The sequence below is a fragment of the Oreochromis niloticus genome, unplaced genomic scaffold (assembly GCF_001858045.2).
Source record: "Oreochromis niloticus isolate F11D_XX unplaced genomic scaffold, O_niloticus_UMD_NMBU tig00008267_pilon, whole genome shotgun sequence".
NCBI classification, from domain to species: domain Eukaryota; kingdom Metazoa; phylum Chordata; class Actinopteri; order Cichliformes; family Cichlidae; genus Oreochromis; species Oreochromis niloticus.
The window spans coordinates 3,439-11,300 of record NW_020329078.1 but is presented as its reverse complement, the minus strand read 5'-3'; the positions used below and the strand labels follow the sequence as shown (position 1 = coordinate 11,300).

Here is a 7,862-nt window from a genome sequence, read left to right as displayed (position 1 = left end):
CTTTAACCCTTCACCCAACCTTCCGTAACCTGACATGCACCTCCTGCCCACATGCAAAATTGGTATGGCCCAGATCTGGCCAACACAATGTGCTTACACATGGCCCACATACCGCAAAGACTGACGGCCCTTTTGTGGCCCAGATCAGGTTTGCCAGAGGAGGCCCAGACATGGGCCAGCACAAGGCCAGTTGCAGACACTGGTGGTCCTGTGCTAGCCCATCTCTGGCACCAAAGGACCGTCATTCTTTGCGGTGTGTGGGCCATGGTAGTTGTGTGCAGCCACGGGCCAGTCGCAGACACACAGCTGACCCTGTGCTGGCCCAGATGTCAGCCAAATGTGTACCTTAATCAAGCCATGTAATAACAACATGTGCCGAAATAAATAGTGCAAAAGTAACATTACGAACCTCTGTTCAGACAGTGAATGAACTGATTCTTTTACAGCACATTTCCTTTCCCAAAGTCATACCTGAATTTGAAACGTTGGCTACCATAGCAGTATAGTATATCAACATGGCACTTGGTCTTCCAACTAAAATAGGAAAATAGGAACATAAACAGTGCCATCATTGCCAGACCTGGCCCACATCTGGTTGACATATACCCTGCCATGACACCAGTCAGTCAGAAGTGCCAGCTTGATGCGGATCAGGGGAAGACCTGTTTTCTATGAGCCTGGGCCACATGACCCAAACCACAATCGAGCAAGATATGGCATGCCATCACATAGACAGTGCCATCTATACCAGGCCTGGCCATATCTGGATGGCATACGTCTTATCATGCCAGAAGTCAGCCAGCAGTGCCGGCTTGATACCAGATCTGGGCCAGACCTGCTTGCTATGTGGGTTAGAGATGTAATACACGTTGGGTCGACACAGCCTGCAAGGACTTAAATGGTTAGAAGGTTGCGCTGCAGGATCAAGAGGGGTTTCCAGTTATCTCGTAAGTTAGGACACATTTCCTGCAAAAGTCGAAATCAAAATTTACCTTGATGTTTCATAAGTCCTGAAGTTCATTTCTATGTGGTCCACTGGAAAATCATACAGCTCTCTGTGCTGGGAGCAGAAATGGCCACGTAGACATCATTCTTATAGCTGAATGTGTCAACAGACAACGATTCTGAGGCAACAGACTGATGAAGGATGAAATCTGTGGAAAGGAACATCGGGAAATGTATTTTTCACAAACCAGCAAAGCCACGTTAAATGAATAACCTCTACACAACTTAGAAAGACTGTGCTGAGTTCTCTGATCCTGATCTCAGCTGGACATTAGAGAAGGGCAGCTGGCTCAGGTGTTTCTCACCTGTGGAGACACACTCATTCTGCAGGCTGGTCATATCATTGAGGCGCTTGCCCTTCATGTCCTCTGGTCCAGCACACACAACATCCGACACTGTGGCATTGGTGTTCTTTAACCACGTCATAAGCCACTTGGCTCTGCAGTCACATTCAAAGGCATTGCCTCGCAGGTCCCTGCAGAAAGGGAATATTGTGTTTCATGGCTGAATTGGGAGAAAGACAGACTGCAAGAATTACTCAGTACGCTATTTGCCTATTTAACTATGTACAAACTTACAGCTCTATAAGGGAGTCAAGGTCAATGAGGAGGTCCCTGGGCAAGGCTTTAATGTTATTGTTTGCCAAAGACCTGGAAACAAATGCAGTTGATTATGAAAAAGAGACATCATTAAATCATGTATAACAGATAACAGTTGTATTTCAGTCACTGGAACATACAAGTGAGTCAGGTCCCTGAGTCCTCTGAAGGCATATTTGGATGTAGTCTCTAGTTTGTTACTCTCAATGAATCTATGGATCAACAAGAAGAAAAGAAAAGTATATTTTTTGATCAATTTCAACATTTTGCCAGCTAGTAAACCAAATGGTAAATGGACTGGTTTTACAGCACTTTTCTATTTTGCCTGAGCACTCGAAATCCTTGAAACCTGTCTAATTCAGATCAGGACCTCAAAGCACCAGCAGCCCAGATCAGCTGATCACAGCCTGGACACAAAGAAAATTTACTGAAGCTTTGAATAGAAATTGCGATTTTTAACCTCTTGTTGAGCCACTACAACCAATTTTAGAGTTCCCCCACCTGCTGAGTCCCACTTTAACCCGTTCCTTACTCATTTTCTGTTTTAGAGTCGCTCTCTACAATGTAGAGATATTTTAAAATCTTTCGTCTTTTTCTCTGCTCATTTCTACCAAACTGATTCAAGCTGCGTATATTTATTGAGAATTAAAATTTAAAGAAGTAAAGGTAATTTTCTTATGTATTAATGTTACTTTAATGATACATTATATAGCACAAGGTTCAATTAGCTTTGCACAAAAATAGCTGTAGAAAAATCCTTTAATGGACCACAGAGGAAATATTTGCTGGAGCACACCTCGTGTCCCCCAGAATCCTTACTTTGTCCATGTGAATTTAAACAATCAAATTTGTGAAAATGCCACAACTTGTATATTTAACACAGACATAATAGGGAGACCGGGATAATTTCTCAATCAGGGCTAAGTTTCAAATGATGTGACTCATCCTGTGCATGCCCAATTCAGTTCTGCTATCACATGTGAAAAATCAGCACATTTTGTCAAACACAGACAATATAACACGAAAAAAAGTAATTTGTATGCCAAAAAGTAAGTTTTTCTACTTTATTTCAATTTCTAATAGCATTATCTGCTTTGCAGTCAAGTGGAGCGTGCGTCTGTCCTCTCAGTAAGTGAGTGAGACAGCGGTGAGACGGCTGTGCGAGTGCATCGCAAAAACACAGAAATATGCCTGACACTGTAAACAAAGCAGTACCTGGCTGCAGTTTAAAGACCTTTTTGTCTCTGTCTTGGTCTTGTCTTGTCTTGTCTTGGTCTCGATACCCTCTAATCTTGGTATTGTCTTGATCTTGGTTTAGGCGGTCTTGACTAAAAGTCTACAACTTTATTACTTTCATTTTCTTCCAAAGCAGTTTTTGAAACATCTTGTGAACTGACTAATGCTTGAACATTGCTGTAGGTCCACAGGAAAACTGTTCCACAGTTTTACCTCATAAATGGTAAAACAAAAGGTTTTAACCCTTGTCCGTGCTTTAAGAGTCTTCATCAATGTTCCCTCTAAGCTGCGCACGTGCGCAATTGCGCACTGCTGGCACGGTCTCTGCGCACAGAAAATCTGCGTTGCGCACAAAAAAATCTAACCTGAATTGAAATTAAAATTAAAACTTTAACAATTCTGTTTTGCAGTGTTAGTCAGTAAGTGACTGGCTGCTCCTGTATGGGATTAGAACGATGCCACCTTATCCTATAGTCCAGCCAATAATGCGATTCACATTCGTATACGCAGCCAATCAACGTTGTTGACACGCTATGACAGCGTCCTATGTGCCGACACCGGTGTTTTAGCTAGCAAAGGGCGTGGCTGATGTGCAGTGAAGCCACGTTAATGACAACGCGTACAACCATTGGAGATGTGAGCAGGACAGACGGAACAATTGACGGAAAAGTGTGGACTTTATACCAGTTTTTAAATTGTGTTGATGGGCACGTAAACCAGAGTTATGATAAAAATATCTGCAATGTTTGGTTTTCTTCCTGAATACTATCGTTGTTTATATTTACTGTGGGAAGAAACGGTAAAAACGGCGTTTTACAAGGAAAACGCTCGAAAGCCTGTGAGCAAAACAACAACCAAAATCCCAACCCTTTCCTATTGGTCGAAAAAGTACCGTGTCGACCAATCAAAAATGATATGGCAACGTGGCATCTAGTTGTTAAGAAACGGGGGAAGTTTTAGGAGTGACGGCGGTGTTCTGACATGTGAGAGATTTGAGACGTTTAGCGCAAATCTTGTGTAGTTAGTGTGTAGTTAGTGTGTAGTGTAGTCAATAGTTTTGTTGGTGTGTCAGAGCAATGAGGCAGCTGCTGAATGTTACAGGTGTTACAGCAGTGATACATCTCCTGCTGTCAGGCCTGCAGGTATCAGGCTGTTGTTCTCCTTTATCTCATAGTGGACAGAAAATTTTTGGAGTGGCACAAATAATTTGTGTGGCATCAGATTTGATGCAGAACAGCTGATTGTTCTGTAAATAGTTTGAAATGTTTATTTAAAAACGCCTTGACTGCATTAAAAAAAAAATAGCTGCAAAAACTTTGTTGTTTGCCAAACTGAGTTACTTTTGAAGTAGTAACTATATAATTAATTGCCCAGCATTGGTCATTATATACTGTATTTTGCAGACAGAGAGTTATAGGACTCTCCCAGACCACAGACTCAGACTTTATGAAGAAAAAAAAGAAAAAGTTGTGTTTTCAAAATTGGAGTGAAAGTTATTTTTACTTCCAATAGTGTTAACATACTACACAGGTCATGAACAGATTTTTTAAATTTTCATTGTAAGTGGGCTAAAGCAGTTAATTAAAAGTAGTCTAACATAAATGTAAATGCTGTAATTTGATTATTGTAATAAACCATGTAACTTGGATGGATTAGATGCTGGCGTGACCACAGTGCACACGTCTGATGTCGCTCACAGTGGTCCAAGGGATCGCTCAGGGAGTTGTGTGTTCGCTCAGACACATGAAAAATTAGAGGGAACATTGGTCTTCATATTTAATTTTCCCCTCAATTCATCCTCTGTACATTTCCTGGTACTGTGTCTGGCTTTGTACATAATTTTTGCAGTTTATTTTATAAATCCATAAACTTCAGAATTGTTAATTTCAAGAACAATTCAAGAAAGTTAGGAAGCAAAGTAAGACAGTCATCGTCTCCATTGTAAGTGGGCGGGGAGGATGCTACAGTTGTACAAGAAGCATCAGCTCTGATTTTTTTAACTTTAGGGCTTGACGAAGAAGCGCAAGAGAAATCTTCACATGATACAGTTACATACAAATGACATACACATGTATAATGTTTAAAAATATAATCGAACATTAATGAATTATTGGTCAAATCTGAAAAGCAAAAGACATTCTCTGTTTACCACAACATGTACCAAATTAATTTAATAAAGTTACATATGTATAACTTAATGGGGATATAAGTCAAACTTACTTCTACAGTCAGACTGAGTTGCAGTTCTCTTAGTGTGCACTGTTCAATATGACTCATACGCATTGTTGTTTCCTACATGACCAAATTTGACTGATAACATGCAATAGAGATGAAACTGACTGACCCGCCTTCCTTCTGGCTGCTTTTGCTTTTTCTGATTTCTTAAGTTGTTCTAAGAAACTTGTCAGAATTTTTAAATTTACAAAAACAGGATGCGTCCGTTTAAACTCTGATATGCTTATAATGAGTTACATAGTACTGTAGTTTTACATTTGCAAATAAATGTTTCATAGAAGTACCTTCAACAACAGTTAATTCAGCAGTGACTTTGTTCTTACTTTCATCAGTGAATTTGTGACATAAACCAGGGACAGCAGAAAGATGAGGATTAAAACGTTGGTGTTTCTGACACCAGCCAGTCCTCTGCTCCTGAACGCTGCTGCTGCCATCACTGTGGAAATAAAAACAGCCTTTGAGCTTAAGAGAAAATGAAAGAAAATAAAAGAAATGAATAAATAAAGAATCTATTTTTAAATAGTGATGACGGGGACGGAGACTGGGAGGAAGAAGCAGCTGTTCCTGTGTGACTGATGCTGGAACATCAGAACGAAAATAAAACTAACCTATAGTGAATGAAATCCAGTGTGCGTGTCGGGTCCTTACCACAATCTACTTTACAGGAACAGAGGCCCACTTTAAACTGTCCAAGATCATCCCACATATTGAAGTTTTATCAAGAGCCATCGCAGCAGGTGGCAGAAAAAGCAGGTGAATGCCTTAAGGACTGCAACATTAACGACGTTAAAGACAAAGAACTCTGTTTTAGGACACTGGAATAGAATATAGAAATGAAGCAGAAGCCAATCCAATGTTAGAGCCAGCAGCAAGTTGTTAAACATGACACCAGTCCATAGTGCAGTTTTGTAATAATTCAAATTTTAGATTTTTCATTTAATATTCAGTTCAACTTTCTCAGATAATCAGTAGCATATCTTAACATAAAAATGGACATTACAGAGGACTGAGCAATATACGCATATAACTAATGTACTAATGGTTGCTAACTATGGAGATACAAGTGTTTATAATTTGATGCAAACACTGAAAACTAAAAGTATAAGAGGCCCTGGTCAGACCCTCTGAGACCTTAATTTACAGTCTTTTTTTTTGCATCAATTTTTTTCTATTTCTTAAACATCCATCCATCCATTCGCTTCCGCTTATCCTTTTCAGGGTCGCGGGGGCGCTGGAGCCTATCCCAGCTGTCATAGGCGAGAGGCGGGGTACACCCTGGACAGGTCGCCAGTCTGTCGCAGGGCCAACACACAGGGACAGACACCATTCACACTCACATTCACACCTAGTGGCAATTTGGATTATCCAATTAACCTATCCCACAAGCTTTCTTAAACATGTGATCATTAAATAATGATTGTATGTTTGTGACGTACTCTACAATCCTTAAAATGCAAAGTTTTTAATTTAATGTATCTACTGTAACTCTACAGTTTCGAGAACCTAACTGTTTGTAATAGTTTACAATTTACTTTGCTATTAGTACAAAAATGTAGAACATTGTGTTCCAACAGTGTCTCATTTGTTTATTAATACTTATCATCATTCATGTTTGCACATGGCCAATTCAGTAATGAGCCACAGCTGTTCCTCTTTCTTTGTGAGTTTCACAATTTGTAAAACTAGGCAATTATAATAATTTGAATGTCTTTGCTAATGCTACTTAACAAACAACACAGACATGTGCTTTAAGTTTACATAAAAATCACAGATTCAGACAAGAATAACCCTCTGCTTTTAGTCCAGCAGCACTGAAGGGACTTAACTAAATAGCTCATTATCCTCATCACCTGGCATTGAGGTAAAACCAGAAAAAATAACCTGGCCCTTTTATTTAAAAAATAATATCCAGCAGTTCAGGAGGCCGACCGCATGGCCAGCAATGCTCCACTGGGGAACGACGGAGGTGATGGAGACCTTGGGCGGCTTGGCAGGTGCCTGCTTAGCGCAGATTCTGGCTCAGGTGGAGCAGGACTAGCAGTCTGCTCTGGATGCTGGTACTGGCGCTCATGTTGACGGCTGGCCATTCTCTCCCTCGCAGCAGGTATGGGTGCTGGGACTGACCAAATGCGAGGACTCGCAGGCTGGCTTGGATATGAACAGTTTTATTATATGAGCTAAGAGACCTGAACACAAATGGCTAATTAAACAGGCGCACACACGACGAGTTGACAGCAACGTGACCAGGAGCAGAGATAGAAAGGATAATGAGTGTAGAAAGGCCCCAAAGTTTATAGACAAGTCTATTCTGTTCTTATACAGGTGTTTATAAGTTTCAGAACAAACCTCAAGCTTCTTCTTCTACACTCTGAGACAGTTTGGCTTTAATTGGTGTTGTGGCCGACACACCGGGGTGACCGTAGTGCTGAAGACTGAATCACATCAACAACCGTGTAATTAAAAATATTTCTCAGTCACCTTACAATCATGGGATCTCAGGCAATGGGCACACCATTACCATTAAAGTACCACTTCTATTCTCCAGAAAATATTCATGACATTCATGAAGGTAAAAAAAAAAAAAGATCCATTCATCTATTTGGATTTATTTTTAAGTTAAATATTTCTGTTCTAATAGTTTTGTAGATAAAATAATACGACAGGACTTGAAGGAAAGTAACACATTTACTCTCATTTGGGGCGACTGAGGAGGATCAGATGAGTTTGCCACCTACCTTGTGTCCTCATACCTGGTGGTAATGGACAGCATGTTGCCTTATCAGCACT

General features: G+C 40.4%; 1 long non-coding RNA gene across 1 annotated transcript; it reads right to left on the bottom strand.

Moving 5' to 3' along the window:
- Positions 1–1,018: 1,018 nt before the first annotated feature.
- On the bottom strand, positions 1,019–5,770 carry LOC109199227 (uncharacterized). Its single transcript, XR_002059683.2, has 5 exons — positions 5,399–5,770; positions 1,745–1,816; positions 1,584–1,655; positions 1,311–1,480; positions 1,019–1,154 (listed from the first exon to the last, which is right to left on the bottom strand). It is a non-coding gene; the product is annotated as an uncharacterized LOC109199227 (long non-coding RNA).
- Positions 5,771–7,862: the final 2,092 nt, after the last annotated feature.